The sequence below is a fragment of the Pteropus vampyrus genome, unplaced genomic scaffold (assembly GCF_000151845.1).
Source record: "Pteropus vampyrus isolate Shadow unplaced genomic scaffold, Pvam_2.0 Scaffold12, whole genome shotgun sequence".
NCBI lineage: Eukaryota > Metazoa > Chordata > Mammalia > Chiroptera > Pteropodidae > Pteropus > Pteropus vampyrus.
Window position 1 is genome coordinate 10,989,533 of NW_011888793.1, and position 24,422 is coordinate 11,013,954.

General features: G+C 37.0%; 1 protein-coding gene and 1 pseudogene across 1 annotated transcript in view; one reads left to right on the forward strand and one right to left on the reverse strand.

The window, feature by feature from the left end:
• Positions 1 to 24,422, forward strand: part of LOC105305969 (EGF-like and EMI domain-containing protein 1) — a 453,542-nt gene that overhangs the window by 29,935 nt on the left and 399,185 nt on the right.
• Positions 14,663 to 14,781, reverse strand: LOC111732979 (annotated as a pseudogene).

A 24,422-nucleotide genomic window follows, 5' to 3' on the forward strand; every position in this document is an offset into this window, starting at 1 on the left:
AATGTGAGAACACAATATGTCTCAGACACTTGAAGTGTGCTGTAGATATATGTAAATCCTCTAAGCAAATAAACTCTTGAATTTCTCCATTTCTTTGTTAAGATCATGCATATCTTAAAGGGAGTTGGCTACACAATCCTGTTGTGCGGAGGGTGGATTAGCAACCACAATTCACCAAGCTTAAAGCTGAATCTTTCAATCTTTCATAGACTTTTAAAACAGGAGCCATCAGCTCAAATAAGATAACTGTGCAGACAGGATTAAAGAAATAGGATGTCATTGGCAGAGACAAAATTTGGTATTCTCTCTTTCTAGTGAATAAATAATATAAAAGGCAATATTGTCCAAGAGAAAAATGAAATAATATCAAAAAAGCTTTTTGGGACACACCTTGAAGTCTTTCCCCTCTAATTATACAGAGGAAAATTACTGTGCTCCATATCCACCAAGGTTAGACTAAAAGGGGTTTTGAAAAGGTCCTTAAACTGCAGTGTGAGAAATAGAGGTTGGCAATGAGGAACAGTATTCTGGTAGGATTCTTAAATATTGGAAAAGGTTACAGAAGAGACAGTGCAGGACTAAAATTAGGGCAGAGGAGTTGGAGGCCCACCTGGCTTTGAATGCATTACACTAAGTCTTTAGAGAGCTGTCAACAAAGGTTATGTGAAAGTGATTAACAAGCCCTGGCCACAAAAAAATTTGCAGAACTTGTTAGAAAGTAAGAGGAACAGCAAGAATTGCTCTGAGGGCAAAGAATGTCATCTTAGGGACAGTGGAAAAGTAGAGGTGCTAATGTACATTAAGATATAAAAGAGGCACTGAAAGGACCGTCTAGACAAGCAAAACACACTGAATAAAGGATAGAGAAGAAAGGAGAGGAATTAAAATGTTAGCTTGCTGTGTTTATAGGAAAAAGTTAGGAGCTTGTGGAAATATTTTTGGTGGTTGGAAAATATGTGTAAAATATAAATATCTCTTTTATTCAAAACATTTTGAATTACCATGTTAGAAGAGTATTAAATAGTGATAGACTCTTAATTGAGTGAGATATTTATGTAGCTTCAGATAGAAGGATAAAATCAATAGACTCCTAAAATCAATTCTTACATTATTCTCTGATGATTGTTGAGATTATTGGTGTGGAGTGTGCATTACGAGTTTCTGAGTGCATATGGATGGCATTAAACAAATGTTGACTAAGCAACTGTGGAAAAAGGCATGGGATATTAAGTTTAATGAAGCACGATGCATTTTTAAAAAGGAGTTTGCGACATCTTCGGGGAGATTTGATGGTAACAAGATATGGTGAGGGCCACCTGAGAGGTACATCGGCATTTCTACAAGAGCACAGAGCTGGCAGACCTGAATTTGGTGTATGTGAGAACATACTAGGCTTTTCTGGAGAGACAGCATTTGGGCTGGGCCTTGAAGAAGGTGGAGTTTTTGACTGTTGGAGATGCGCAGGTTGTGGCGGGGCACCCCAAGGCACAGAGAACAGTGAGCACTCTGTGCTCTCACAAGGTACATAGAAACTGTATGTGTAACGTATGGTGTTTTCTGAAAGCCAACTAAGACTTATGAGGAGGAAAGAGCACCATTAGAACTTTAGAAGATAACTTTAGGGTAAGAGATAAGACAAGACCAGTTAGGCAGCTATAGATATGGTTTCCTGTCCTAGCTAAGAGACTGAGGAAATGAAAATAATGGAGTCAAGAAGAAGAAATTGTGAAGACAGACCCAGGTAGAAGAGAAAGGAGAATCTGGAGAGAATTAAAGACAGTAGGATGATTGGTAGAATATAGAAGCCGTTGATAAAAACTAGAGGGAAGGAAAGAACGTGGATTAGCAAATTCTTGGAATTAAGTTGTGGCTGCTTTTCTTCTTTCCCATCCTTCTTTCCATCCTTTGCAGGTAGGCTCTGCTTTGTGCATGGCTCTGCACAACCTAAATTAATGAAAGGAAGTTAAAACATTTAAAAGACATACCTCCCCCTGCCCTTTAAATGCTCACCATCTAGTTTGGGGAATAGGAACTATCTATATGGTTGAAATAATTAACACACAGTTAAAGATAATGTAACTACTGTGTGAATGCAAAAGAGGAAAATGATGGGTTGAGGTCTGTCCTGCAGAAACTAGACTTAGAAGCAGATATGCAAAGTGTACTCTAGTTATTCATGTGCATCAAATAATAAATAGGGTCAAGCTCATCAATTCTGTTTCCAGTTTTCTGTTAACAGATTTCTCTTTCAGGTATTCTTGAAGACGTTAGCAAATCTCCATGTGTTTTCACCCTCATATTCAGAGATCAGAGGAATATTAAATAAGTTTATAACAAGCTCTTCTTGCCCTCTTGTTATTTATGGAGATTATTTCTCTCTATGAATTACTTTGCAGCTGTTTGTTTTTGAAAGCTTTCCTGTATTTCGTAAATATTTGTTGAATGAATGGAGTGACTTTTCAAGTTAACTACACCTCAACTTTCAAATACAGCATTCCTAGGTGGAGTGAAGCCTTCAAATGATTTTAGGGTTGGATTTGTCATGGTAATGTCCTAGCATAGGATTCAGGCTTCAATTTCACATCTGAGAGTTGTGAACTAGAACACTTAGACACCACCCACCCACTTCCTATCTTGAAAGGCCCTGTGACTTACGTAGAAACTCTAAGAATTAACTTTATTCAAAACTCTTAAAAGAATCCAAAATGTGCCGGTTATTTTGCACTTTCTTCTTAATAGCACCAATGGATAAATACCGGTATCTTTTGTTGCCATCTGTTTTCTAGTTTCTAGGTCTATTTTTATGTCCTGTTTCTATTCTGTTAAAAATTCTATTCTATTTATAAAAAGTACATATAGTTGGCAATCTGAAATTTTTTGCATCTTTTTTTATTTGATGAGACATACTACTAGATCATTTTAGAAGACAAAATGATTTGTGAAATTTGAATATGAAAACCAGTAGCAAAGGAAAGAAAAGCAATCGGAGTATTTGCCAAATGGGAGATGGCTTAATATTCTTTCAAAGGCTGGAGAGGCCACTTGATAGGAAAAAGCTCACTGTATCTAATCCTTGATATTCACTCAGGGCAACTGTGGACTTCAGAACAGGTATTGTCTATAGAAGGAGTAGATAGTGATCCTTGTGTGACACTAGAAGGCATTTTTTTTTCCTATTTATACTCTTTTGAGTCTCTGTACTCTAATTAAAATTGGTGTTTTGGAAAAAGAGAACATGAATTCTGAATACAATAATAAATTATATCCTTGCCTCAGATGGATTTAAAATGACTGTAGACTTGAAATTTCCCTGCTTCTGAAAACTTAATTTGATATTTTCTGCTACACACCATCTAGTGATTTGCAGAGGCACAGACTGTAAGATTAATTGAGGCAGCCATCTCTTCTGGCGCATCTAATCTTACATCTAATTATCTGATCATCTGAATCGCAAATACAGTAGTTAAAGGGTGTCTGTTTAAAGGGCAGCTGTACAATGTAAATATTAAAAAGGAGCTCTGATTTTCAGGAAGCAGACATGGAGACTTATAATAACCATTATGTTATTCATGGTATTAGGTCAGCAGGTCACATAAAAATGTGGTTACATTGTTCTATCACTAAAAAGTGAAGATAATTCTGAAATCGTACTAAGCTTGTTTTGACAATTAACCTCCATTAGTATTCCAGACCACATTAACAGCAAAACTTTTAAAAGACTCTCTTTTTCATGAATGTACTATCAAATTGACTTCATCATTTAAATAGGACTGTAGTCACAGTAAATGATGAGTTGATATTTATACAAAGCATAACCTTAATTAAAATATTATGAGCAATTAAACCCAGTGTTCACAGAATTATTGTACGTTTATATGTAATAGAGTAAAACATGGCATGGAACTGTTAAGCTTTTTGTATGAATCTAATTAACTTTGACAGGGTTTGGGCTTTTCTTCCCATTATTTTTAGAAGTGCTGTAGATAAATGTACTTGCATCTGGAAAACTTCAAACAGTTTTGATAAGCAGTGCAGGTCTGATTTAAAATGTATGCACTGAGATGCTCTCTTAAATATAGAGTTGATAGACATGCAGTACACAGCTTCTTGTAGCAGGAAGGCAGATGTGGAAGGGAGAACAGCTGTGGACTGGAGCCGCCAGTGGGTATTGTTTTCGTCACAATTTAATGTCAGTCGGCTACTGCTGTGAGCCGGTCTTTGTAGATTTGGCTCTGGTTAATAAAAAGGTGAACTCTGCTGATTCCCTGGAAGGCAATTAGGAGGGAGACAGTTCTCTTCACCCTTTCGCTTCCGTAATCCTATGGGAACAGCGGCACCATGAACAAATCCAAGTTCCCACAGACTCCCAGTGACTTCCGTAAGTGAGGCGAGGAAATCCTACAAACAGTGAATACAACACTGGGGTATTGGAGTTTGTATCCTACTGTTGCTTGCTCTTTAAAATCCCACTAAGGATCATCCCCAACAGGAAGCTAGAATTTTGCAGTATAATTTCTATGGTACAAAGATAATAACAATAACAACGACAGCTATATTTTATTCGGCACCAACCTTTTAGGTGATTTGCGTACATTGTTTTATTTAATCTTTACTCCAGCTCTTTGAAGTAGATACTATTTCCAGTTTACCAGTGAGGAAACTGAGGCCCAGACCATTTATTGCCATTCTCAAAGGCACATAACTTCCAAGTGTTAGCGCTATTAAAATGCAAGATAAACCATACAAATTGATGTTGAATATTAAATGAGGTAAAAATTAAGTGTAAAAATGTGACAAAACAAAATGTATATATAAAATATGGACCTATTTATGTAAAACAATACAAAAAAATGTCTATACACACTCACACACATTCAGATAAAGAGAACCAGATTTGAGCACACTAGATGGCTGACAGTGGCTATTTGAGATAGCTGAGCAGGGGGAAAGACAAGTGGAACAATATTTTCAAGTTTGTTTTTAGTAATCTCTTATGTTGTTTAAATCTTTAATTCATGTGTTGCTTGGGTAATTACAAACTTCAAGATCAAGGAAGGACTTTTGCTGCTAAAATGAACATTTGAAAATAAAAACATCAAAAAAGAAAGTGGCAGCAACCCTGATTTAAACCAGGACTGTCTGACTCCGACGTTTCTGTATGTGCTGCTGGAGTGAGCACATGACTCCGACGTTTATGCTTTTTCTACTAAGCTATGCAGCCTTTTCAGATGTGTGATAAATGCTTAAAAAATTCCACGAAAGGGCATGGTGAATCTTCTGACCTCCCCTTGGTCCTTAGTAACCCTGCTTATATATAGCTGACTTGGGGACTCATCAGAAGTCCATCTTTAATCTGTTTAAGCTGGTCAATATATATCAAATACCTATGATGTACCAGTGACACTGTGAAGCCCAAAGGAGGCTGCAAAGATGAAAAAGGCACTGATTCTGCCCTTGAGGTGTTTACAGCATCATGAACAGATACACTAATGCCCGAACAGCTGACACACAAAGCCCAATGTTACACGCGTAGTCACAGTGGGAGAAACAATGAAACCACGAGACATTGGAAGGGGACAATTATAAGACTAGGGTTCATATAACAATTTACTTGGTACCTAGGTAGATGTCTGGGAGGTGGGCATGATGTAAGATACCAAGATGTGACCGTGGTCCTCAAAGACTATTGTTGTAGGAAAGAGAACATTAAAATATGGAAAAAGTAGTAAAGAACAAGAAAAGCCAGGAATAGTACATAATTGACTGCTAGGTAATGTAAGATAGACCCTAAGTGAAATAGGAAGTCAGAAGAGGAAGTAATCCCTGTAGGTAAGAATTATAGAAGAAGGTTTCATAAGGAAACACATTATAATACTAGCATTTTTTTTCTGCTTAGCAGTTGCTCTGTAAAAGAGAGGTGGCTGAGAATCCTAGTTTGCACTTTGAAATTGGTCTTTGAGTAGAATCTCTCTTCATTCTCTGACTCATTTAAAAAACAGACAGAATAACAAATCCATCTATAGCTGATGCATTTGATATTTTTATATGTTTACATTAACTTAATTGGTACACATACATAAATCAGGCATCACAGATGTTGCCCTTCCTTTCTCTCTTTTCCCTCCTTCCCTCACTCCCTTGCTCCCGCCCTTCCTTCCTTTTTCTTTCGGCTAGTACTCCCGAGCATAGAATCAGAAATATTTGGTGAAAAAATAAAAAAGATTTCTACCCTAAAGAATAGAAGAATAAAAGTCTAGAGGAGCTAGCTGTTTAAGGAGTTTCCCTTTAAGAGACATTAGACCTGTGTTCTGGCCCCTTCTAGTGGTACTATGATCATGTATCTCCAGTACCTAGCACAGTGCTAACACTTACTAGATGCTTAGTAAGCACTAATTCTCTTTTCTACCCTTTTCTTCCACCTTTCCACAAGCCTTTACTGGTCTAATCAGGGAAGAAGAGAGAAAATCCTGCATGGGAGAGACTGCAAAAAATAATGTAAGACTGAGGGTTACATATTTGGAAGAAATTTGATTTTCAATAGTCAAGTCCTGCCAATGTCTCAATATTATAGTAGCTGGGTCAATTATTATTGAGCAGCTCTGAACTTCTTAGAGGGAAGATAATAACATAAGTAGATTAGAAAATGCAGATGCATCTAGGGCAAACCACATATACTGTTAAGTAATTTGGAGATTATTTTTGGGAAAGATACTTCTATCATATCAACTTCTTTCTATTTTTTTTTTATTTTTTATTTTTAATCACTTTAAAACAGATAAAAAATCTTCCACAGCCGGTCTGAATCATAAAGACTGAACTCACGACTCAGCCCTTTCATGCATTTTTTAAAATGATAATTTTTTAAATTATATAAGTATGCACTCTCACCATAGAAAATCTGTAAAGTAAATAAAGAATAAAAAAATGCACAAAGCCTTGTAATCCTACAAGTCAGAGAAAAGTATTGTTAGCATTTGGTTTCAAGTGTTTCTAGTCTTTTTTTGTGCTTATTTATGATATGGTTATTACACATATTTGGTGAGGATTATACTCTTTGAATTTGGTTTCATAGATTTTTAGTGTGACCCACTTTATAATCATTATTCTCTTTCATAGTATCCCTGAGGTGGCCATAGAGAAGAGGCTTGTCTTTGAACCTGGTTGAACACTCTGCCACGGCTTTTCTCTCCTCCATTGTCAACCCCCAAAGTATGGAAAGAGCTTCTGCTCTGTGCCTGGCAGGGCAGACTGTGGAAGCAGTAGCTCAGTCTGGGAATGGATCATGGCAGCTGGCTGGTTCAGAGGTTCTTGGAGGGCTGACTGGACAGGAACAGAAACAGAAAACAATTGAGTTAATTGGCACACGTCCTGAGATCCACGCCAAAGCGGAGTGACAGGTTAAGACCTGATGCGACCTGAAAGTGATCAGAAACAGAAGCAGGAGGAGAGAAAAGATTCAAGGAGCATCTTTAGACAGACAGAATGCTTCTACTGTCAACAATGTTTTTGTCTTCTCTGGCTATTAAAGTGAGTGAATGCATTTATGCAACACTGTGGTGGCCAAGAGTTCGTACATATAAAGGATTAGAATGGTGACATCTTTGGAAAGGGACACAAGTTCTTATTCTAGAACTTCTTTGGTTTGTTTATATATATTTATTTGAGATAGTATGGGGGATTTTGGTGGAAATTATGTGTTTGGGGGCTGTTAAAAGCTCTCTCCCTCAGCCAAACCCTTGGTGCCTTTACTGATTATTTCTTTGGAGCCCACGAACCACCCTAAGTTCAAGAGAACCCTTGGAGCCCTGTTTGAGGGAAGGTCCTTATCACTTGAACTGACTAGGGATGCCATGCAGTGTCCCTAGGCCCTTGGCGATTTAGGAAATCCATATCCTTCTGTGTTGGATGACTGATAGCAAGTGCTTCTTGATTCGGTATATATTTATTAAGCACCAACCATGTGTCAGATACTGTGGCAGAATACTGTGGATATAAATACTAATAGAAATGGTCATTGTCTCCAGAAAACAACATGTGCAGAAGTAGATTTATAAAGAGATTAATATATGTCTTGGGGTCAGTGGTGAGGTCCTGCTGTTTGTCCAGTCATAAGAATTGAATAGTGAGTGGGGACTAATGAATGATTGTTGAATGATTACATATTATGTTTATCTACTTAATGTAGCCTTTTATCATAAGTTGAATTTTGCACATAACTTCTGTTATGCAGAGCTTCCCATGCTAATGTGTTTTGAAACCTGAGTGAATACATGCCTTGTCTTTTTTTTCCCCTGCTGTTTTCACAATGTGTTTTCTTTGGAACCATCCTTTTGACATACTGCTTTCTCCTTAATTCGACATTTTATCTTGTTTATAATCTAGTGAACTAGGAAGTTGATGTGAGAAGTTTCCTCTAATGATTTGTAGAGCCAGGTTTCAGGGTTGTAGCAGCAGTTCATGAGACTCTGAGATGGGATAAACTCGCTGAGCAATAGTTCTCTACCTTTGGTATTTGTCAGGCTCCCTAAATGATCAGATCCTTGTCACAGTTGGAGAATCAGTGGGGACTTTGAGCTGTAACTGTAGATTGTTTCTGAACACGTGTCAATAAACTGTCTCTTTTGCGATTGCAAATTGCACAACAGTGTGAGTCTGCCACTGTAGATAAAACTGGGTCTGAATTTTGGCTTTTTAAAAGTAAAATAAAAATTTGAAGGTTATAGATGTCATCTATGACCACTGGGGGGCAGTGTGTGTACTACTGGGGGTTGATCTTCAGTAGATCTTTAGGATGGCAGTACTCAAACTGTAGAAAGCATAAGAATCACCTGGAGGGTTTGTTAAAACACAGGAATTGCTGGGCTTCACCTCCAGAGTTTCTATTCAGCACATCTGAATGGGCCCCATAATTTGCATGTCTAGCAAGTTCCCAGACATTGCTGATGCTGCTGGTCCAGAGACCACACTCTGAGAACCACAGATCTAGCAAATTCCCTTACTGTGTGAAACTATTATTACTATTTTAAAATGTAGATTTGAAGGGGAAAAAAAACCTACTGGAGGTTGGATTCTCATTGGAATAGCCATGATTCTTGTGGAAGAATGGAAAATCTACTCTGTTTTTAAGTGTTTTCAGGGAGTGAGACAATAGCTTTCCTCATAACTTATTTAAATAGTTTTTTAATGAGAAAAAATCTATTATAAAGTCTTTACCGGAAATTTAGTTCATCTTGTCTTAGACTTTTTTACTTTGGAAAGGTGGCATCATATGGTAATTGAAAACCGTTATCAGTCTTCTCTATTTCCTTCTATCTCATTTTCCAAATCTAAGTAATATATTAATTTAGTACATTAATACTGACCTTAGCTTAATTTTGATAAACAAAAGGATGCTGAATAGTAAGGCAAATTATCTTTGATGAGTGTGAACTCTTTTAACTTCTATAAGAAATATTTAACAGAAGACATCCAAGTTCTTAGAATTTTATCTGACCCAGACGTAACAGGCAGAAGCGACTTTAATTTAGCATGCATCTTTTGAATAACACTTTATATCAGAGATTTATTGGATACACTTTGGAGCTGTTTTTGTCTTCTAGTTAGTAAATTAATACTCATCCAACATCTAGCCTATGGAATAGTTTTGCAGCTTTTCCTCAGACATTAGGGGTAAGTTCCAGTTCTTATGGATCCTAAGACATAAAATATGGACGGCTCTCTTAAAAAGTACAAATATATCTTATATTTGCAGATTTTACAAAAACATATGCTAATGTGAAAATATTATTTAACTTCTCTTGGGGTTAGAAGAAGCCCATAGTAGGGACCTTGAAGTTTAAGTTTCATTAGTTTCAAGGACGATTCACTTCTGACAGTATGACAGGCCCCTGACACAATTGCTGATACATTGTAGATACTCAAGGAAATTTTGTGGAGTGAATTCATGAATTCTTCATCACAGTATCTTCAAAGCAGTGTGATTTCCATTAGTTTTGAGCTATTGATGTCACTCTTCATGACTTGATGTTGAACATATGTTAACACTAAGAATTTTTTAAAGAAAACACGGATCTAAATCAAGCAGCGTTTTCCTATGTAGAATCAATAACATACTCAAAAGTGGCCTCCCATCAGAAGGTAAGGCGATGAGCAGTGAAGTCAAAATGGTGATGAATGGCTTAGGCTAAGGAGGATGTCAGCAGGTAGATTGGACAAATGGAACACAAGACTAGTTAGGTCAGATTTCAGATTCTATTGTTTTAGCTTCTAATTTTTAGAGGTAACAGGGCTGGGAGCTTTCAATGGTGAATTTGCACTCAAATCAAGATGATTTTAACAGAACCTGGGGAAGCCAGGTTCAGCTGAGGACAGACTAACAGCAGGAGAACATGTATAGTCTGATCCCGAAGTGTAGTCAGAGCTGTCAGCCTCCTTTGGGTATGTGTGGTCAGGTGAAGTTCCGCTTTGAGATGGCAGTAAAAAAAAAAAAAAAGAAAGAAAAAAAGTGAAGAATAAATAGTTGCAGCTTCCTCTTAAGGCCAGAGAGGTGACTTAGGTCTTCCCAGAGATTCTGAAAGATAATATAATAATAGTAGAGGATTAAGGACGTAGGCAAAACAATTTAAAGATAGACACAAACGTGGAAAATGTTTTTCTTAATGATTTGATTTTGAATTGTGAGGGGACCATTTAAAAGGAAAGAGGACTGCATTATTAGCCCATTATATCTCTGATCAATATAGACCGACCATTCCTTTTAAATAGTTTATGTATAATATCTAAGAGATTGCCCAGGGAAAACAAAGTGTCATTTATAATTGTTATTTGAATATTTTATATAAAAACTAATCTTCTGAAGACTTAGAGAAATCATTGCAGATTAAAATAAGAAATAAAGATTTGCATTTATAAGAAATTAATGATGGTTCTGAAATTGAAGAACCATTTAGTGATGGGAGAAATAAAGACAAATATCTATCTGATGGAGTTTTGTTTAGATTGCTTCTGGTGATAAACCGTCTATAATAATATAAATCAAGGGTTGGTGTTTGCCATAAATTTGCAATGTTTAGCATAATTTTTGTTTGCATTTCATATTAAAGTGACACCAAGAAATATGAGATTAATAGTTAGTTATTAAGTGAAAATGACTTTCATGTCTGTAGTCATTTTTAGAAACAGTTACGTGTAATTCATTTAGGGAACAGAGAAAATTAATTTGCAACTGTGGTGGGATCTAGGACATTAAAACAAAGAGGGAAATGACATATGGTAATAAACTTTTGGAACATAAGGGTGGATTCATTTTTAACCCCTTATTTTGATTTCTCTCTGACTTCTCAATACCTCATGATACCCTTCAGGTCACCACACTTTGTTTTTTCCTTTGAGAAATCTAACCTCTGAATTTATGAGCTTAAAAAATAGATAGCTAATATCTTCTAAGCATTTACCATGCTTTAGACACTATTCCAAATGCCTTATATGTGTTAACTCAACGGTGTCACCTTATCACTGGAGCCCTTTATAGGCAAAGTCATGCATTCACTCATTCAGACACTACTTACTGAACACCGTCTTTGTGCCAGCTATTGAACTAGCTTGTAAGCATTAATGTTTTAGAGGAAGGTGGAGGAAAAAGATCATATTTAAGAGTTTATAAAAATAAAATTCAACTTCTGGTCAATACAGTATTATAAGTTCATATTTTGAGGCTCCTCTGTTCAGAGTATCTATCAAAGCTAGATAAAATATTTTAAAAACATAAGAATAAAAAACAGTATTATGAGAAAATTTAAAATTAGACCTCTAGGTGGTCCAGAAAGGGTAGAGAGCAATGCCAAGCAGTGGTGAGCTGAAGTACAGGGTGAGCTTGCTAGGCTCTGTGTCTGGAAGCAGAGAGGGGCTAGAGGAAATTAATAATGCCCCAAAGCCAGACTTATAACTTGAAATTAGAAACTGTCTCTTCCTGGCCACTCTCCATCCCCACAACTGCTGCCTAGACAGTGTTTTCCAGGAAGCTGCGCATTTAGCACTGAGAGACCAGAATCAGCCCTGTGACCAAGGCTGGAGCCAAGCCACCATCTGCCTAGGTTTCTGTGTCTACAGAATGCTCGACCATATCAGGGGGCAGCAACTCTGAGCTAACAAGATAAAACACCTGCTTCTAGACTGAGTGCTCAGGAGGACAGGTGGGAGGGACTACAAACAGATTAACCAGCACTTCTGATTTGGAGGAAGTCTCAGTGTGCTAGGGTATAACATGGGATTGTTTCCGTTTTTAGTTTTTCTAATCATTACTTTCAGTTATGTTAGGTTGCTTCCTCTTTACCCATCCTTACAACAAGTAATTAGCTAATTGCAAAAATTTCCAGTCACTTTCATTTATTAACATTTTTTAGCTCAGTTTAAAACTTAAGTCTTCCAAATCTGGCTCCTCCTTTCTGCCACCACAGGCTATAACTGTAAGCCTGGTGGCTTGAAGGGATCAACATGGGGAAGAGCTGGTTGTGGTCCAGTTTCCAGTCATCTTCTTTTCCTCTTGTTTCCTCTAACAGCCCTGGATCCTGCCTGGTTGTGAAAGGTAGGGAGAAGGGATGATGGAGGCTGACTTCCTGCTAGTTATGGAGGCGGTGCTTGATGTTACTTGGATTTGGCTTAGTTCTGTCTGAAATTGGTGCCCTCTATTTCAAGTGGTGTGCCCTGCATTCTTGGGGGAAATATTCACCTTTAGCCCATCCTGTCTCTGAGGATGGTTGCAGAAAGGGGCCATATGGTTTCCTTTTGGGTCCTGCCAGTGGTCCACATGCCCAATTGCTTCTTTGATTGGATTAATGTGTCTCATTTGATCCAGTAGCCCCATGGAGCTTGATGATTTCTTCCCCTCCTCTCATCTCAGTGCTCCTTTGCGTGAAGCTTAAGTAACACCCCTGAGTTTGTGGAGAACTGAGTTGGGGTGGGCTTATTGCAGTTCAGTATCTGCAAGCCCTACTTTATAAACTCAACAGGGTCTCCTAATTTTGGTTCACATATCCATGCACGAGAACCAGCATTCGTTTACATGACTCCAAAACATCAGGGGACTCATGCTTAGTACTTCCAAGAATGCACTAATATAAAGGTAACCATTAAAATATTAGACATATAATTTATAATAAGGCCAAATAGATATTGTGGAGAATAAAGAATATAGAAAACATTTTCCATCCAACAGACATAAGAAAGAGAAAAAAATTACAAATTGCTCGTATATAGACGACACACAGTGGGATGGTAAAAATAAGTACAGTTATACTTGTAATGAAAACCTATGTAACTATATTTACCTTACCAATTAAGATAGAAACTAACAAGTTAGATTTTTTAAATGCAGCAATAGACAAAAAAAGAATATATAGCAAGATTTAAAATAAATTAACAGAACAAGATATGACTAAGAACATGCTAATCAAATAAAACTTGGTATAAAAATGTTAACATCAGACAAACAGATTTTAAGGTAAAGTAGAACAATACAAAAGCTATAATCATGGATTACAAGACACACTACATAAGGATAAAAGGATCAATATACCAAGTATATACAATAATCATCAACTTGTAAACTCTTGACAACATAATCTCAAAATATATAAAGAATTAAACTGTCAAAATTGCAGAGTAATGTCTGAGGTAACTAATAGGAGATTTAAATATACATTTTTTCATGACCCAAAATCAAGCAGAGTAAAACATTTAGTAAGTATAGAGACTTGATTAACAAAATTCCCAAGCTTGGATGTGTGTGTGTATATATACACATGCACATATCTGTGTTCCTATTAAAAAAGAATACATATTACTGAGTGTACATATACGCGAAACTTTTAAAATGCAACTGCACAAAAATTGTCCATCTATTAAATAATAGATTTTTTTATATTCATGAATTTTGAAGAATCGCTATCATCCAGATGATAGTCTTTGACACCTATATAATTTAATTAGAAACTAGTAATACTTGATTCTTCCATGTGTTGGGAGGAAAACCTTGTACTCTACCAATTTAGGTCTGGTGGTTGAGAGCCTGCAAATTAATTGACAACAGACAGATTAACATGAGAAAAATTCATTATGCATGCATGCATTCAGGGGTACTCTATAGGGAGTAGCACGCTGAACAGCCTGGAGGTAAAGGTTTATATACCAGTTTAATATGAAAGTAAAGGGTGGGTTAAGGCTTCAAAGGATGCGAGATTATGATAATGTTTGTTTACACAATATTTTTTTGGAATGTCCTGGTGCCCAAAGTTAGTTGCATGTCTGATTGGAGACCTCTCTGGTATAGAGGACGTGGGTTTGTAGCAGACAATTCCAGTAAACTGTTGCTTTAGTCAGATAGAGTTCATAAGATTTCTTTTTCATCTGTAGCTCAGATGTTTTCACTTTGAAGTAATCTTTATTCCATTCAAGTAGGTTGTTGGTTGCTTCATTTCCCTCTTGTGCAACTTCTTACACAGAAGGTGGGTTGATTGCTCTGCAGAGAAGACTCAGGTTAAAAGTTGTGAGGTAAGAGATCTGTAAAAAGAGAGAAGAACATAGAGTAGAAGGAAGAAAAAAACAATAAAATCAAAGATTAATGGTTGGAGCAGACTATAAAACTAGTTTCTTTCTTTTTTTTTTATGCCTACAGCACCTGGTATTCCTAGGTGGTCTCCCATCCAAGTACTAACCAGTCCCGACCCTGCTTAGCTTCTGAGATCAGACGAGATTGGGCACGTTCAGGATGGCATGGCCATAGACTAAAACCAGTTTCTGAGTCTACAGTGCAACCAGTCGAGAAGATTTTGAACACTGACTTTGAAGTACTTTTAGATGGTGGAGGGAGATGTCAGGGGAAATCTGGTGGATTTCCCGGTTTTAAGTTTGAATGTCTTTGGTGATGGCATAGATATCAATGTCTTAGTCATGGTTATTTCCTGGAGCAGAGCATAAAAGAATGAAGATGTTCTGGTGAACTTTCTGAGTAGTCCATACAGCATGGACTCCAGGCACAATGGGAGCCCATACACAATCCGTTGTGATGAATCCTTCGAAGTTTATATCAAGTCATTCAACTTCAATTTGCATGGCTTATTTTTCTGGGGGAAAAAGGCAGCTACAAGATGAACTAGACCTGTCCTGGTTAAGCAGTTTTTAGTTCTCAGTGATGTCCAAACAGGAGGGCAGGAGAAAAATTGGAAATGATCGTTGGAGGGATGTATACAGATATTGAAATGGGAACTATAATAAATGGGAATTTGGTAAGGACTGACAAAATGTGTGAATTGACAGGATGCAGTCCAATTTACAGATGGACAGTAAAACCTCAAAGACAATGAACGGGACTAGGATCTGATAACTCACAAGGGTGAATAATAGTTTTCTACTAGAACGGACAATTTTTCTCTACAATCATCCCCATTTTAACAAAAAAATTACCAAAGTAAGATTAGTCTTATTTACAAAATAAATCTGGTTTCATTATGTTTGGCCAGTCTTTACATAAGTGCTGCAAGAATGATAATTGACCATACAGGCCTTTTAAAAATTTACTTTTTAGAACTGTAAGGAATCTCAGATTGGACTTTAATCCCTCTCAAGGCTAGGAAGCCAAGCCAAAAACTTGTCCCTAGACTTCGTTGGCTGTCTAGATTTGAGTGAATTCCTTTATACTCAAGGTTTCTAAAATATCCTGATTCCCGGCTTGCCAAGAAGTGACCTTTCTTATACACCTGTAAGGCTCCGAACCCTATAAGCCAGGTACCAGGCCAGTTTTCCCAAGAGGCTCTGCAAGCATTTGCTCCATAAAGTGAACCTTATTGCTCCATAAAGTGAACCTTATTTCCTTTAATTTGTGTGAAGATATGTAATTCTGTGCATTGTTTTAAAATATGACATTCCATTCAAAGTCTTGGTTATATAACCAATGTTTTCAATTATGTCCTGTTACAAGGAGGACAGATTCTTAATCAAATTTATGGAAATAAGTAAATTTCCATGAAAATAAAAGTACTAATCAGAGTTTCCAAATTCCGGAGGGATTAGGCAGGGAGAAAAATATGAATATTTTAATGTTTCATTTCTCTTTACAAAAGTAAAATTTACAAAATTGTTGTAAGTTACAGGTGGCTTGACAGAAAAGAAAAAGGGACATTTTAAATTTAGCAGCAGCATTCTAAACAAAAGCCATAATCATCCATTATCAGTTCATTCAGTCTGATATAATTCTTTTCCTGCTCGATCTTGATTTAGTAGTTTCATGAACCGATCAGCTTCTCCACTCGCATTCTGGTAATCCTGACTTAGTTCGGTGGTTTGGTCTCAGAGTTATTTGAGCAATGTGATTACAAGCCTGTTCTCTAGAGTACTTGGCATAGTCCTTTTTCATGGGTCTTTGAGAAGGTTCCTTTTTGTTGAAGATAAGCACTCTGTCCTATAGCTGACTGCAAAAGCTTTCCTGAAAGCATCAGAGTAAAACAACTCTCTGTGGCTGACAAAAGACTTAAAATAGCTGTGGTTAAAAATCTGATGAGAGTTCATTATAAAATCCGTGCAACTGACAAAGAAATTTGGTTGTTTCTGTGACATACAATATTTTAAAACGAAAACTGGATGTATGACTGATAACATTTATTGTTGTTTTCTAATATCAGGAAAAATAGTACCAGGACATATTGTGGACAGCGAGAGCATTGGCAGAATGTCTAATAACTTCATATAGTTTCTGAATACTTATATTAACAATTTTTACCCATACAAATATAACCCAGGGAAGGTTAAGCATCTCTCTTTATTTGACAATGCTTTTCATGCAATTCAACATACCTAATTAATTTTTAACATCTTTCTTTTTGCAAGGTAAAGAATAGATCCTTTGAGATTTTACAGGGGCCTTCTGAGAAATTTCAAAGTCAGTTCAAGATCGAGATTTTATTGAGGATTTGACTTTGAGAAGGCAAAATATCAAAGATGTCAAGATGTCAATATGTCAAAATATTTGAATACTTGTTAAATAGGATCACAGATCACTATGAAACAATACTTAGTTATCTATTCAACAAAGTGACAATACAAGATTGTAAAAGTAATTATAGGAAGTAACATGTTTATAAAAAAGTCTTAGCTCTTTCAATAGTGAGAACATTGGGTTCTTAAGTAGTCAAAAGCATGAAGAAGAGAACAGGAAATTATTCTGATGAGACACAGGATCTTTGTTTTCTGGGCAGATTACTTAAAGGGTAAAGAAAAAAACCTTTTACAGTTCCCCATTAAGGGAAAACCAATTGCTCAAGAAAATTTTGTCATTTTAATATAGAGAGAAAAGCAAACTCTAGTTTTGCATTCAGGCACTATTAATACTAAAGCTCATTAAAAAATAAAACTATATAAATAAATTCATCCAACTTTAGCCAGCTTTGACCATTCAACATAAAATTCCTTTTCTGCAAACCTTCTACAACTTCCTATATCTATTTAAGTTTTGCCTTAGTCTTTTCTTCTTTCTCATTGTGGAACAAGAAGTCATTTTAGGACAAAATTACTCTTCTTTTTCTTTTAACAATAACACATCCTATATTCCTTACACACTCTTCATACAAAGTTATTTCCTTTTGCCCTTATTATTTCAAATATTTTTATTGACACTTTTATTATAATTTATTTTTTATTAGTAACTATTATGGACCCCCCTCAAATTCATATTTTAAAGGCATCACTCTCAATGTGAGTGTAGTTGGAGATAGGGTCTTTAAGGAGGTTATTCAGGTTTAATGAGGTTATAAGAATGAGGCCCTAATCTGATAAACTGTGTCCTTACAACTTGAGCAAGAAATACCAGAGCATTTTCTCTATGTATATACGTGGAAGAAAGGCTGTGTGAGGACATTGTGATAAGGCAGCTGTCTAAAAGCCAGTAAGAAAGGCCTCCATCAACCATGACAGGACCTTGATCTTGGACGTACAGCCTCTAGAACTGTGAGAACATGAACATCTGTTGTTCAACCCAACCAGTCTGTGATATCCTGTTAAGACAGCTTGAGCTGACTAATAGAAGACTTTCTTTTACAGAGAAAGCTAGGAAATAGACAATTGTAAATTATCTGTTATATATCGACATTTTGTAGCAGATTAGCAAAGTTTATGAATATATCATTTCACAATTTTAAAGATATATGCTTTATTATAGTACAGTTTCTTATTGTGGTAAAAAGATGGTGTTTATTTCTAGTCATATCTTTAGCTTCTCTGCACTATATAAAAATAAGAAGCCAAAAGTATATATACTTTTACTTATGCTTAATAATAAATGTGTCAGCATTTGATCTTATTTAGAAATGATTTAGCCATTTAATGACTGTTAGTTACTTAGTTTAGCATCACTATAGTGCAACAAGTTACCAAAAAAATTTTAGAAACTTGTTTTAGGCAGACATATTTTAAAATATTATTACTGAAATAACGTTTTCAAAATAATGACTCAATTTGATTTATCCTTTTAAATATCTAGTAGATATAATATTAGTTTAATTGACTAGTAAACCCAGGCAAATTAAAATTTATGCTTGTTTCACACTTAGCAGAGATAACTCAGAAGACATACCCATTTTTATTAAACCAGTAATATTACATTAGTGTTATTTACCAAGATTTACCCAAAGCACATGAATTTGAAAGACATTTGGGTTAGTTCCTGTGCTTCTGGAAGGTTTAGGAATACTTAATTTATATGAGTTTTTTTTTTTTTTCTCTAAGTCAATTAGAATAGAACTCTTTTAAGGAATTTTATAAGTTAATTTGGTAATGCCATCCAGAGGTAGAAAAATGTCACGTTTTATAACATACAACAAACATAAACATACAGATGAATGCAAAACGAGATCTTATGGCTTTCATTATAAAATTTTAGCCCCAAGTTAAGCATAACACAGTAATGCAAAATTCACTAGTTTTTATGAGTTGGTTTATGTTTTGGCCTATCTTTATATTTTTATCCTAATTGTGCTTCTGGCAGGTGGAACAAGTTGTTATTTGCTCAATATAAGAGCAAAAGCTTTTTACCAATATTTACGGAGAAGATTGTTAAGGTTTTCTTTTGCTCCAATATATAATCTTATGGAGGCTGTAGAGTAAAATTTGTAGAGAGATTGAAGAGAAATCAAATAGCCATCTGGCTGTCTCCAAATTCATCTGAGTGGATAAAATATTTGGTCTGTTTTCAGTCAGACCCTTTTCAGCCCCAGATGGTTGTTGCTTTTGGTGGTCCCTTGAGAGCCCCTGATGGGGGCAAGGGGACTAAAATTTGAGTGACTTCTGCTCTTTAATTTTGTTAAGGGAGTGTTTTTGGCTAGCCGTGATACTTTTTATGTTTTTTCCATGTGATCCTGCAGTAGGACATTTGTTAAGGATGAAACTCTCTAAAAGTTCTTTAAATATAAACATTTTCTAAATTAAAGAATCCATCATCTGGCCATTGACAATTAGGATCTGCATAGGTATACACATTCCAAATGTGATTCAAACCAGTAAGCCTTTTTTAGCTTAGTCATGAACATAATAGTCATCTGTGAAGAAGGCACAGAAGATGCAGCCCCCATAATCCAAAATCACTCCCAACTATAGCTGAAAAGAAGGAAACCAAGTTGTCATAGGTAGTAAAAACCCTGAGTTCTAGTCCTCTCACAAAACTGAGGCAATGGGAAAAGAGGTGGCAAGGGTCATTATGGGTTTAGACCCTTTTACGATTTAGACTTAAGATAACCTCCCCGAGAGTAGGCACCAGTTGGCAGAAAGTTTTGCTTGTACACTTCATCTCTCAGACCCCCCAACCTGATGGCTGGCCATCTCTGAGTGCAGACCCGACAATCGGTGCCCTCTGGCAGGCAGAGAACCAGAGAGAGAGTGATCTCTCTGGTTCCAAGTCAGGCTTTCAGGGCACAAAATTGAGATAGAAAGAGAAACTCTGGTTTTATTGACAATTCATAGCAAATTTGTCTAAGCAGACTCTGGTCCTGTGAAAACCACAAACTCACCCATCTGTGAGGTTAGCTCAAACGACAGGCCTATGGGACCCACGCTTGTGTTCTATTCTATGATTCTCCTCCATATGACAAGCACTTTTAGATACTACAATCTTAAACGGTAGCACAAAAGACAGTGGCAGAAAGAGCCCAATGGGTATCCCTGGGATATTCAAAAGAAGAATCACAGTACCCAAAGAACAAGACTAGTTGTAATGAAAAAATTTTCTCCTGTAAATTTAAATTTTCGAAAATTTCTTTTTGAAAAGTTGAGAGGCTCTTACCATTTTCGCTCAACTGGACCCCAAGCAGAGATCTGGGAGTCTGACCGGTAAGACATCTTACCTTTGCCAGCTTGATCAGAGACCCAGGGGCTCATCTACAGTCTCCAGAATGAGCAAGGATTTCTGACCATTTCATCTTTGTTGCTGAAACTGTCAGGAGGAAAATCTTTTTCTCTACCGACTTAGGTTCGAGTATTTTGGGACCTATAAATTAGAAAAATTAACAGGAGAAAGTTTATTACTCAGACATGCAAGAGTACTTTATAAGGATTAGCTCTGGTGACAGCTAGGGTTAAGGGTTCGTGTACCAGCTTGATAAAGGGGAGAGGGTGTTAGGGCTTCAAGGGATGGAAGGTTCCGATTAGGTCTGTTTACACAAATTTGCTTTCAAATGTCCCGGTGCCCAAGGTCAGTTGTGTCCCCAACTGGAGATTTCCCTGGAGCCGTGGTGGTGGTGGCGGCGGGGTGACAGGAGGGGACAGTCGTGGCAGATGGCTTTTGTAAATCTCTGTTTTAGTCAGATAGGGGAGTTCCGATAAGATTTCCTTCTGCATCTGTAGTTCAGATGTTTTTACTTTGATGTTATCTTTAGACCATTCTGGCAGGTTGTTGGTCCCTTCACAGGGAAGCTAGAGAGATGCAACATTTATCATGTAGCATGGAGGCAAGGAATGCATGGGAAAAATGTATGGGCCTGGAGACAAAGAATGTTTGAAAGACCGTGGTAAAGTCGTTGGAATTTCCAGGTCTCTTCCTCCAAACTGCAGAGCTGGACAAATAGCCCTGATATACTTCCACTGGGGAGCGGGGAGAGGGAAGAAGGGAGAAAGGGAGAGGGTGGAGAGAGAGAGGGGGGGGTGCGGGGGAGAGAGAGGCGGGAGCAGGGTGGTGGGGTGAGAGAGAGAGAGAGAGAGAGAGAGAGAGAAAGAGAGAAAGGAAAAGAGGCTTGATTCTTTCCTGTGGAGAACGAGAACCAGAGAAGCATCAGAAGGGGCGCAGATTGGCACTGCCCAGGCTTGCGTTTGAGCTTAGAACAGCAGGGCTCCCTTCCCCTGTCTGGCCTCCAAGCACCAGCCCCAAGGTGTTTGTGTCCCCAGGGCAGCAGCTTGGAGATACTTTTCTGGGAAAACGGAATGGCCCTAAAAATAAGATTTCATACACTGAAATCTAGGAGCTTCTCAAAAAAAAGTACTCCTAATTACCTGTCAGTGAGCCCACCAATTATAAGCCCTTTCTATCACACATAGCTCCCAATCAGCTTCTAGCGGTTCATGCATAAATATAGATAGGCAATGATAACCTAGTACTTGAGAAAGCCTGAAACAGAGAGAGCCCAAAAAAGAAAACCTGAACTAAAAGAATGCAGAAGAAACAAATATTTCATAAGAAAATCTAAGAAGAAAAAAATTAATCTGTAATTCGGTTGTTTATATAAGGGGGTTAGTATCAAAGTTGTTTATAGTCACTAACTACTAGAAAGGACTAAGTATCAATAGGATGTTGGAGAAATTAATTATGCTATAGTATTCTGATCAGTCTATACTCTGGAAAAAAGGGTTAAAGTAATTCTCTAGATTTCGAACTGGAAAAATATTCATGCCATGGTGTTTGCTAAGTTAAAAAATACTTGTTAAAACATTGGAGAAGATGTAGAGAAAAGTGAACCCTGTACACTATTGGTGCGAATGTAAATTGGTGTAGCCACTATGAAAAACAGTATGGAGATTCTTCAAAAAATTAAGAATAAAACTACCATATGATCTAGCTATTACACTTCTCAGTATTAAAGAATACAAAAACACCAATTTGAAAAGATATATATATCTTATGTACAATAGCCAAGACATAGAAACAACCTAAATGTCCATTGATGGATAAATGGATAAAGAAGATGTAGTGTGTGTGTGTGTGCGCGCGCGCGTGTGTGTGTGTGTGTGTGTAGTGATGCGTGGTAACTAGACTTTTGGTGGTGATCACTTTATAGTGTATATGGATTTCGATGTTGTATACCTGAAACTTATATCACGTTATATAGCAATTTTGCCTAAAAAAAACTTGTTAAACAATTTAAACAATAGTAGAGTGTGATCTCATTTATGTGAAAATATGTGTACTCCCCCACAAGAATCAGATATGAATACATCAGATGATTAGCAGTGGTTATATCTGGAGCATCTTGGGGGCAACCTCGTTTGTTCATTGTTCAGATGTTTTTACTTCTAGCATTTATAGCTTTCATAGTTAACAAAAAAACATTTTTTTTTAAATTAAAATATACTCAGGACACCTGCAGAATAACCAAGTGACTGCCTCTACTTAGCCACATGTATTTAGGAGGCAAGAATGATACTATTGCTTTACCAAAAATTTCCCTAGCATAAGTTAACCTAAAATAACTCATCTTACCCCAAACTATGTTGCTTGTTAACTATGGATCAGTAATATAATGTGTGAAGTTCTGAAGTCACATTAACATTTCTTAAGATGTTACTAGAGAAATTACTTGGCAACAGTCTCCATTACAGGTAGTTTTCTAGAAACTTTAGTTTAATACAACTTCCTCGTGATTAATAAAAACTGTGCTGTACCTTTCCATGTTCACTGGTGCTGCTGGAGTTGGGTTTCTCTGAAGGTACAGATTTTCTTTAAGGACTTCTTTCTTTGTAGGAATGAAGAAAACCCTAAGGGGAGCATGGAGGATTTTGAGGACTTGGGGGTCAGATTGGATTGGGCTGGACTATTACTTGTAGTGTCCAGGAGCAGATAATATCCTAAGTCATTGTCAAGGAGGGTAGCTGCAGTTGGTGTCAGAGAGAGTATCATGAGTCCATCTCCAGATCCTGGCTTTAGGTAATGAGGCCAGAAATCACAATTCTAAAAACCTTCTGTGGCTTCTAGTGCCCTGAGAATAAAGTCAAAACTCCTGTGCCTAAAAAACCCTGTCTACCCTACCAAGCATTTCATCATTTGAGCCAATTTGGCCTTTCGGATTCTCTGGAGGCTAAGCATTTTCTTCTTTTAGAGCCTCTGCTCATTCTATTTTTGCCACCTACATGGCATCCCCTGTCTCTTCCGTGGATGCCTTTTGACGTTTTCAAGTCACAGTGTCACCTCTTCAGTGAGGCCTTTCCTAATTAATGAATCTTAGTAAGCTTCCCCACCCTTTGTTTCAGCCCCTATTGCTTCTTTTTAGCACTTCATATTTGGTATTTATGTAGGCGCCTTCCGTCCTCTCTCTCCACCCCCATCTCTCTTTTATTTAGATTGTCAATGAAAAGTGAATAGGACTTTCTTTTGTTTGTACCACCTGCAGCTGAAACTGTCAGTGCAGCACCCATTTCCCCTCTCCTTTACCACTGCACACCTGCCAGGTTTCCAACAGCCAGCATTTGCATTTCTTTGCCTGGAGACTTATTTGGCTTCTGGAGGCTGACACTGCTTACCTGTGCTTCCGCCTGAAATGCTAGAAAGGAAGTAGTGCTCGGTGAATCACTGGCAGGAATTAGTTTATAAAAGTCCAGGTTCCCTCACCCTTTTGGTGAGCTAGTCACCTAAACAAACTGTTGGCTGGCTCAGTAATGTATCTTTGTATTGGCTAATTCTTCTTCCCAGTCTGATTTCATCACTCCAAAATAAATGACTTTGTTGAACAGGTGAGTGAATGGATAGATGGGTGGATGGGTGATTGGAGGAATAATAGAGGAAGATTAGGTTACAAAATGGAGTTCAAGGCTGTATGAGGTGTAAGGTTTCAAACTATTGACCGAAAAAACAAAGGTGTGGTGAGCTCATTCCAGCTGGGGCTAGTTGGCTCACGAAAAAACACCTAAGCCCACATAAAGGTGTATAATAGGTAGTTTACTGAGACTCTAATATGGAATTTTTAAAAGCTTAGGTTTTCTTTAGGCCCACTGCCCAATTCTTGAATTTTTTATGGTTGCCCGACTTATGTGCAACATTTACATTTATTGTTTTATTACAGTATTTACTTAAAGTATTAAAATGTCCTATGCAAACTCATAAAATCCAACTTGCATTTTATTCAGCTTAGGTGACGATAACTGTCCAATTACCATATATATGCGTGTGTGTATATATATAT